Below are 10,652 nucleotides of genomic sequence, written 5' to 3'. Positions count from 1 at the left end.
GGGGTGTCTGCTGCTTTCACACTTAAAGGCAACTAGCTTCTCTCTTGCTGGAGGGAGACAATAGCTTCCCCCATAACAGGGTGAGAACATTGAGTTTAGAGTTGCAGGGGAACTTGAAAGTAGGAAATCAACCCTCTCTTCAAATATCTTCTATTTCTTAATGGGTTTCTTTGACATACAACTTGAAAGGGAAGTTGAATAGTTGCCATGGGCCTTTTATTCCTTCATTCCTCTTAGGGTTCCAAGCTTGGCTAGGAGCTTTTGATTAGGGTACTTTTCAAATGGTTTTGAGTGCGCTGTCTGAAGGCCTCCGCTCATTTTCCAGCTGTTGTGTGCGGCTTCCTTTGGCCCTTCCTCTCTCTAATCATTTCTGGCACTGCCTGCCTCTTGTTCCGTGCTGCTACCAGAAATAGCCCACTTAACAGCTGGTCTCTGAGGAACAAGACTTCTGATGATCTTGCCATATGACATCTATCCTGCAGGTAGGAGACATCGTTCTGGCAGCTTTGAGTCATGCAGGAATGGGTTATGTGACACCACGAACCTGTACTTGCTCTAAAGCCCAACCAACTGAAACTGGCCCTCAGAACATTCTAAAGAACCATTTCTGAGCTCTTTTTGGCTCCAGGAAGTGGTGATGAACATCACAATTCGCCTGTAAAAATTGCTGTGGACTCCGGTGTAGGTGAAATCAGAGACATTAATTTTGCTCATCTCCAGACAAGCAATAGAGAGTCTTCAAAATGAATGTTTATATATTGGGAAGCGAAGGTGAGAATATTTTTTTTAAATCTTTTGACGCTTCACAATGGTCCCATGTAAATCTATGGATCTGCTAAATTGAACTGCATTTCAAAGGGAATTTAGGCAACGGGATTTCCCCAAGATATCAAAGCCTTTTTGTTTATCAGCTTTAAAACACACCGGTCACTTTTCATTCTCATCTGTCTCAGACTACGCTTTCTGTAGGATATTAGATCTATAAGTTATTTTGCAAGATGCTGCACAGCTACCATGGAAAGTGACTAATGGAAACTTTCTAATTCAAAATGGACTGTCTTACAGGCAGTAGAACATGTTGTTTCTTTTTGGAAGTCATATATAGAGGGAATTTTGACCAAATGTCAAAGAGCCCTGCTCTTTGCTTAACTGCCACTTCTATTAAAAAAAAAACAAAAACAATAAACACTTCAGCCACCATCATCACCATCACACCCTCCATCATCACCCTCATCTCACAAATGACCCACAGTGCTGCACTGGAAGGATCTTCGACCACATCTCTGGGTACCATCTGCCGGAAGTCTGACTTTTGTTGTCTGGGCTTTGTCTCTAATTAAATTAATTGCTAAGAAGTCTTAGAAATGGCCTGTTTTAAAATACTCATTGGAAAATGAGAAACAAAGTTCCATTCAGATTTCATTTCCAGTTCAGAAGTAGGAGAAAATGTCCCATTATTCCAGTGTGCTGCATTTTCTGGTCTAAAAACAGAGTCTCCAGCAATGCCCATGGCTGGATAGTACAGAGTGTGAATTTTAAATGTTGCTATCCACTCGGATACCCAGAGGACCCAGTCAAGGCCCAGCAGGAGTTGGCTTGGCACTAAATGTTGGACAGTAAAATGCACACAGTGGCAATGGAACCTTGGGCAGTTTTGAGGTCACTGGGATGTGTCCTGATTGTTTTTAAGGTTTATAATTTGCAGTAAGAGGAATTCTAGTGTTTTCTGGCTCAGTTTAATTACCAAATTGATGTGGGAAATACAAATGAGGATACTAGGATTAGGAGGGAAATGTCTTTCAGAATAACACTGGCAATGAATTGAAGTCTGCAACTTTTGATTTTTAACAGTAGATGTTTGTTCAGGATAGTAGTATTGCCAGAGGGAGAATATACATGAAACTCCCATCATGAGAAAACCACTCACCAGAACAAGTACAAAATAAACAGCTACTGACATGGGATGTCAGGACGGAGTGGAGAAGGCACAGCAGGCAATATGGAAAGCTGTTTGTTTTTTAAGTTATTTTCTGATGTCTTCTTCCTAGCGTGCCCTCTACGTGGTTTAACCATGAAAATAAACTTTAGACCACATGGACATGGCACAGCACTCAGAAAACAGAACTAAAATAGAAATCTGATATTAAATGTGAACTGTATCTATACGACACCACAGCAAATTATCATTTCCATGAAAATCTGTATAAAATCAGTTACATTTCACACGTAGCACAAAATGAAAAACATGTTTAAAAGATGGCTATTTTAATACCACCATGATACAGTACTGAGGGAAATTTAACCTCCTCTGAGACAGCTTTCTACTGTCCTTCATTCTGATCTTGATGGAAATTTATGTTGGTGAGAAAAATATCATTATCTGGTGCAGGAAAATGGTTGCCAGGCCTAGACTTAATGATATGGAGGGCTCTAAGAGTGGGTGAAAATGATCAGGGAGTGGTTTTAATAAGTAGGAGTGCAGTTAAGAAAAATATTGTAGGCTGAATAAAATTTCCAAACGCTTAATGATTTTAGCAAGCTCTTTACAAGGTTGACATAGACAGCTGCAATTACCTGTCCCTTACCACATTGTGGCCTGAAAGTGAATGCACTTTCTTAATTGGATGAACATTTATATTCAGAGCTTTTTTAAAGGACTTGCTTCAATTTTTTAATTTTAATTCAAAACCAGAGTGCTCTCTGCTATCAGTTATTATGTGAGCTGCAAAATCAAGGCATATCTATTTCAAGGGCATGTGAAGCTGTCTATGCTTGCTTTCTCTTTCCTCTTGCATGTCACCATCCCAAGTAGATGTTTTAAAAGCCAAGGAAATACAATGAAATGAACGTCTTAAATATAGAATACAGATAGAATCTCTCCCCAAACACCCAACCCCTCCCCCCCCCACCTTTTCTCTAGTCTAGAAATCTTTCACCAGTCAACCCCAGATTAAGGTGAGCAGCTATTTATACTGTCACTCATGAATTTTTAGGTGAGGGAAACACCCTCTTAGTGTGAAAAGGGATGACAAAGGTGCAAAGAAGAGATGTCTCCTAATTAGATATATTCAGAAATATATCTCGCTGTGAATAACATTTCTAGGGAAAATAAAGACCCATTAAGAACAATCTGTGGTGAAATGAAATAATAGATGTTTAAGAACAAGATTTTAGATTTCTTCTGTGAAATCTGTATTGAACCCAGCTATTGAAACAAGTTGATTAACCACAAAAAGAATATTTCTCCTCTAATATTATCCTTTCATATACGTGTTCTCAGAAGACTAATTTCAGACCATTTTTCTGGGGAACTGTGCTGTCTTGGAGAAATACTTCCTGCAAGGTTTCTTCTGCAAAGTATTTTCTTTCTAAATGCCAAAGCACAAGTGGAATACAGAGATGGTTTACATAAAATTTAAAGTGAGCCAAGAAGAGGCATTTTAGAGAAAACATCTAATTTGGAAACGTATGGGTATAAACATTAAAGTTATTCTAATAAGACTGGGAAATGAAAAAAACAGGAAAAAAAAGAAAATGATATAGTAGCATTTTGGTTCTCCTCTTACTTATGATTTGCAACTGGTTTCCTGGAGGAATAATCACAGTTACCATAAAATACTTATGAATGTACCTAAAATGCAATTGACTGTGTCACACTTTATTATTATTTTGGGTATCTACACAAAATTTTGCTTTATTGATGTACCACAACTTATTTACCCAATTCCCTATTCCTGGACAAAGAGTTGCTTCCAATTTCTCATAATTATAAGCGCTACTGTGAAAAACACAGCAAAGAACACTGCCCTAGAATTCATAAGTTTTTTTTAGTGGGCTTATTTTATTTTTATTTTATTTATTTTTGACCATGCCATGTGGCTTGAGGGATCTTAGTTCCCCGACCAGGGATCGAACCCATGCCCCCTGCAGTGGAAGCGCAGAATCCTAACCACTGGACCGCCAGGGAATTCCCTAGAATTCATAATTTTTGATTCAAATTACTTTATGGAAATGTGACATTGGACAACTCACTTAATCCCCTTAATCATTTCACTTTTAAATAAAAACAATGATCCTTCCTTTACCAGAGTTGTGGTGAAGATCCAATATGTAGCTATATATGAGTACCCTTTAAAAATTATGATTTAGTGAAATTTTGTCTCTAGAATAAATCTCTAGGATGACCCATCTAGGATAAGGTTTATTGTATGAGAATAGGATATTGTGGGCATGAGCTTTTAAGTTTTAATGAGTTGTAGGGTTCTCTGCTCACTCAAAATTAGAATTACTCAAGAACAGTAACTGACTAAGTTTAGAACTCATTGGCAGGTAAAGCCAGGCTGCTTACCACTGATTATGGTTTTATCCTAGAGCCACCAGTAGTTTGGAGGATAAGACCTTACAGAATGATAAGACCTTACAGGTACATATCACTTTGTTATTGCATTTTTTACTTGCATTATCTCAGTCATTTGTATGACCTTGTGCAGAAATTTTGGATATTATGCTAATTTCACATAAAACAAAGGAACTAAGGCTCAGAATAACTTTTGTATATAAATTCACAGAGTTAAGGAGTGGTACAGATGAAGCTTGAACTCAAGACTTAATTTTTTATTCCAGGCTACCACATGGAAGAGAGAGAATCCAAAGTGATGGTGTAATAAGTAAATTTTGACATTTTTCTAAGTTATTTTTATGAGACAGAGTGCACTGATATTACAACACAGACAATCCCCAACACAAATGCACAGACAGTCCTGTTCCCTTTAGAAATTTAGTAAATCATCATTTTCACTTTTTATATCTTTAGAACACACATGCAGAGACATTCTGAAAACACAAATGCTCACTATTTCTTTTAAGAACCTAGTGAACAAAAAAATTTCAATTTTTCTATTTAATTTAAGGTGTAAAAGTGGTCATTGCTGTTTTAATTGAGTTCCTAATGATGCTGAACATATTTTCATAAATCATTGATGAGTTATATTTTTTGGTAAATGACCTCACCACTAATATCCTTTGTTAGTTATCTACTGTCATGTAGCAAATTACTCCCAAATTTAGCAGCTAAAAGCAAGACAATGATCTCAGAGAGTCTCTGGATCAAAATTATAGGCACAGGTTGTATGAATACTTTAGGTCAAGGCCTTTCATAAGGTTAGCAGTCAAGTCTTCAGTTACAGTCTAATCTGAAGACTCACCTGGATCTGCACCCAAGTGCTGTCAGGCCTCAGCCCCTTACCGTGTGTGCTCTTTGCAGAGTTGTCTCATGACGTGCTGGTTGGCTTCCTCAGGGGTGAGCGAGTTTGAGACTAAAAGTGACCAAGTTTCAGAAATAGAGACACAGATGTAGACAACAAACGTATGGATACCAATGAGGGAAAGCGGGGCAGGGTTGGTGGTGGTGGGATGAATTGGGAGATTGGGATTGACATATATACGCTAATATGTATAAAATAGAAAACTAATAAGAACCTGCTGTATAAATAAATAAATAAATAAAATTCAAAAACAAAAATAGACCACACATATAAAAAAATAAATAATAAATAAATAAAAGTACCCAAGGTGGAAGCCACTGTCTTTTTCTAATTTATCTTGGAAATGAGATCTATCACTTTTGCTATATTTCATTCTTGAGAAAGGAGTCATTACGTACAGTCCCTCCTCAGGGAGAGGATTGCCAGGGGCATGAATAACAGAAAATGGCATTATTGAGAGCCTTCTTAGAGGCAGCTCACCACATATCCTTTGACCATTTTTCTATTTTTTATTGGCATGGAAGAAGTATTTATGTACTAAAGTCCTTATATATTATGTCTACCTACTTTTATAATATATATTGCATAGTATTCCCATTTTGCAATATACCTTTTAGATTATCCTTCTTCCTTCTTCTTTCCTTTTCTCCTGCCCTCCTACCCTTACTTCCTTTTTTCTTTCCTTTTATCTTCCCTTCCCTTCTTCCTCCCTCCCACCTTCCTTTCTCTCCCATCCTTTATCCTTCCTTCCTTCTTTCTTTCTTGGAAGAAAGAAGAAAGAAATTGTGTGGTCAACTATTTTGAATGATCCCTCATAGATTCAAGTTTTAAATCATGCGTCAAACTTGTAGTATGTGTTGAATTTTTTTTTTTTTTTGCGGTATGCGGGCCTCTCACTGTTGTGGCCTCTCCCGTCGTGCAGCACAGGCTCCGGACGCGCAGGCTCAGCGGCCCTGGCTCACAGGCCCAGCCGCTCCGCGGCACGTGGGATCCTCCCAGACCAGGGCACAAACTCGTGTCCCCGAATCGGCAGGCGGACTCTCAACCACTGCGCCACCAGGGAAGCCCAGGTTGATTTTTATTAAAAAAAAAAAACTTATTGAAATTGTCTCCACTAACAAAATATTTTGATAACTCTTATGGTTTATTACTGAAACATAATATATAATATAGACCCAGTGGTAGTTACAATTATTAAGATTTCCACAACTCTATTTGTTAAATTTATCAAAATTGTTAAATTCTGTTCCAGTTTATTTTCAGTAATTAACATATTCTTGGAATGAAATAGGGACACATTTGGAAGCTTCTATCACATGAAGGGAAAAACTGTCAGGTGAAAAGAAAGAATAAGCTTGTATTTTCTCTGTAAAAATTAAATTGAGGCCAATGGCATTAAAACTTTTCAGTTAACTCTTAAAATAGCTTTATAAATACATAAGTAATTTAAAAATGGAATAGTCTCCCTGTTATGAAAGAAAAATTTTTTCTCAATATAGGTATTCAAGTAACAATGAGAATTATTTATCAGTGAAGGTATAGAAACAGAATCTTGATTGGGGCAGGAGATTGAACAAGGTGATTACCTTACTCTCTTAATGAGCTGACACATGTCTGATAACATCTAACATTTGAAGTCTTGGCTGGTTTTTGGCAAACTTCACAAGGCAAAGTCATTCATGTTTTTCTTTGCTTCATAATTGGAAAATCATTTTTACCAAGAATGAGACTAATATCACTTTAAACATATCAGTTCAAATTTTCATTTTCTTCCTCTGCAAAATGAAGGAAATAATGTTTACTTAAAATATTTGTTGAAGATTAAATGAATTCAAATTTTCTCAAATTTCTTATAAATTTCCGGGACCAAAATAAACCTGTGTGGATTTTCCCAGGTTTGGGGTTGGACCAGATGAAGTACATGCCTAGAGCAGCCAGAAACATGCAGCCAAAAGGAAGAATCTTATATATGTGTTTTCTCCATAAGACATATCGTACCCTTCTTGTGCTTAGGAATACTAGACCACGCTTCAGCCCTGTGCTTGGGGGGCATCTGAAATAGTGAACTCACTAACAAAAAGCACAGAAATGCAAAAAGCATGACACTAAATCGACGGCCAGAACGACATTTGTTTACAGTAGGAGAACTGAAACAAGAAGCTGAGTGTCACTTTGTTCAACCTCACAACCTGGGAGGGTGCACATCAGGTGACAAGTTTTTCACCACTGTTGATTATTTTACGTCTTCAAATGATAGAGAGTGTGCTGTCATGATTGACTTTAGGGTTATGAATAAATTTTATCATGTAGGCAAATTTGCAAGTATGAAATCCATGAAGAATGACAATAGACCATACCTTCTAAGAGTTACACAGGAAAAGGTACCTGAGGAAGAGCATGTTTCACCATTGATGAGGCTGGCTTATTTTACAAGGATGTTGGCAAAGGAACTTATATAACACAAATGACATTTTGGTTGACCAAAAAAAAAAATGTGATCAGGGACTTCCCTGGCGGTCCAGCCGTTAAAACTCTGCGCTTCCACTTCAAGGAGCACGAGTTCCATACCTGGTCAGGGAACTAAGATCCCACATATCGCAAGGCGCGGCCAAAAAAATAAATGTGACCAGAGGCTTTCAGCAACATAACCTTGGTATTCCCATGGAGCAATAATCAGCATTCACTCATCCAATGTTTTTCATCGAACACAACCACGGTGAATAATGAGAGTGGACTACATAGTCACTAAGACAACAACAGCAATGATGATATTGGATTCTTTAAGTGCTTTCTTTGTAATAAGCACAGGGCCAAGCATTTCACGAATATTATTTACAGCAATCAACTGAGGAATCTTATTATTCATATATTATAGAGGGTGAGATTGTAATTCAGTAACTTTAAGGATGTAAAGTAAACAAAGAGCCGGGTTTTGAATACCGGGCTCTGTGACTCTGAAGCTAGTGATCTTTCTGCTATTCCACGCCACCCGACTTTAATAGTAAAGTTGGTTGACCACATATTATTATCAGGCTTACTTGTAAAGTCAATCAAACCATCAGATTCTGACTGTCATAATTCTTAATGATAAATGTAGCAATGAGGGCGGAAGTTTCTCATGTGTCAATAAGTCCATGCCTGTGACAGTTGCTACCAAAGAGGTGAATCCAGTACACTCCCCTCTCCCCTTTTCTACACTCATCCTCTTCCTCATTCCATCCTTGTTGTCTGAGCTATACCGTGGCTACTATTAAATTACTTTCCAGAGCATTTCGTTTATTTGGACATATAAGGTCTGTTGATTTAGATTTTTCTAATTTACGTAGATGATTATATTCATGAAAAATGCAATAGCGTTTTGGTTTTTTAAAATTTTTATTTATTTATTTATTGGCTGCATTGGGTCTTTGCTGCTGCGCACGGGCTTTCTCTAGTTGCGGTGAGCAGGGGCTACTCTTCATTGCGGTTAACGGGCTTCCAATTGCGGTGGCTTTTCTTGTTGCAGAGCACAGCCTCTAGGCGTGCGGCACACGGGCTCAGTAGTTGTGGCTCGTGGGCTCTAGAGCGCAGGCTCAGTAGTTGTGGTGCACAGGCTTAGTTCCTCCGTGGCCTGTGGGATCTTCCTGGGACCAGGGCTCGAACCCATGTCCCCTGCATTGGTAGGCGGATTCTTAACCACTGCGCCACCAGGGAAGTCCCGCGATGGCGTTTTAACTGTGATACTGATTTGACAGTTGCATAATCACGAAATGGAAGTTTTCAGAACAAAAGTTGACTTGCTCTACTATTTCTAACCCCTTTGCTGTTTCTATTACTGTTAATAGCATAATATTTAAAAGTGTGAAATTTACAGAAAAAACAAAGCACATTCTTTGTTTTTTGGTTTTTCCCTTGAGAAATTCAAAGGGTACAGATATATGATTTTAGAAAAAATGTTGCATAAGGATAATGATGTGTATCACACTTGAAAGTAAATGACCTTTCCTTGAGTCTTATGCAGGGGAAGGAAGGAGTAGGTAAGAGATAACTTAGGAAAACAGTTCATGGAAATGAAGGGGAGATATGGCCCTGCCCCATCATAGAATGATCCTTTCTGTAATATGCAGTCCGGGGATGGTATCAGTGAGTTCTCTGCCATTGATTTCCTTCTTAGGAAATCACCAGAATATTATGTAATTTTTATTTGTGATGAAGAGACTATAATTGTCATCCTACAGTCTAACGTTGTGAAAATATTTGTAAAGATAGCAAGACGCTTATCATTGTTGTTCTACAACATATCACAGCAAATACATCTTGGTTGTATAAATGAGTGAAGATTTTTTTCGCTTGATGGAAATGTCTAAGACTGTATGGGACACAGTATGAGTGAATGAGCATAAAAGAGCGTGTCTTGAACAAAGAGAACTGCCTCCCCCACGTTCTTGCCTGAACTTGCCCTGCTTGCCAAGAAATATAGAACATAAATCTGTTTTTACAGCATCCCTTTATATCTTCCAGATGTATTTCCAATCACTGTTACATAGATATTCATTGTAGATATAAGATGTTATAACTTAATGTAAGCTGTTACAGATTCATAAAATATTATGGTTATAAATGACTAGAATAATTACAAAATTCTCCAGCCTCATCTGGAATAGTGCTCTCTGTTTTTCATTCACCTAAGTATATGCTGCAATTCGCTACAATCTTTTTTTTTTTTTGGCTGAACCGTGCGGTTTGCGGGGTCTCAGTTCCCCGACCAGGGATTGAACCTGGGCCTTGGCAATGAAAGTGCCGAGTCCTAACCACTGGACCACCAGGGAATTCCTAAATAATTCTTTTTCTTTTTTTTTTTGCGGAGCACAGGCTCCGGACGCGCAGGCTCAGCAGCCATGGCTCACGGGCCTAGCCACTCCACGGCATGTGGGATCTTCCCGGACCGAGACATGAACCCGTGTCCCCTGCATCGGCAGGCGGACTCTCAACCACTGCGCCACCAGGGAAACCCCCAAATAATTCTTGATACTTAAAAGTACTTTCTGTTTGTATTTAATTAAACAAAATTTATATGAGCTCTTCCATGAAGAAAACTAGTTTTTGAAATTTCCCATTACTACTGTTGCAATATTCAGAAGTTATCACCTTGGGGTTTTGATGTATTGAGGAAATATTAGAATAAAATTCTAAGAGAAATGACTTTTTTAAAAAACTACGTCTTCATTATAAAAATGCAAGAATTATAAAAAGTATGAAAAAGTTCAGCTGAATGTAAAGAAATCACCGAAATTTAACTATCCAGATAAAAGCAAAAGTAATATTTATTACAAATATCTCTCTTTCTCCACTGTGTGTCTATATTGTGTGGTATACTCCATTCATATGCATATTCTGGGAAATACCTGA

At 37.9% G+C, this 10,652-nt stretch overlaps 1 non-coding gene across 1 annotated transcript; it reads right to left on the bottom strand.

Moving 5' to 3' along the window:
- Positions 1–10,000: 10,000 nt before the first annotated feature.
- On the bottom strand, positions 10,001–10,072 carry TRNAE-UUC (transfer RNA glutamic acid (anticodon UUC)). Its single transcript has one exon. It is a non-coding gene; the product is annotated as a tRNA-Glu (tRNA).
- Between the last annotated feature and the right edge of the window lie 580 nt (positions 10,073–10,652).

Source organism: Pseudorca crassidens, chromosome 12, assembly GCF_039906515.1.
Source record: "Pseudorca crassidens isolate mPseCra1 chromosome 12, mPseCra1.hap1, whole genome shotgun sequence".
NCBI lineage: Eukaryota > Metazoa > Chordata > Mammalia > Artiodactyla > Delphinidae > Pseudorca > Pseudorca crassidens.
This window is presented reverse-complemented; position numbering and strand designations above follow the sequence as displayed.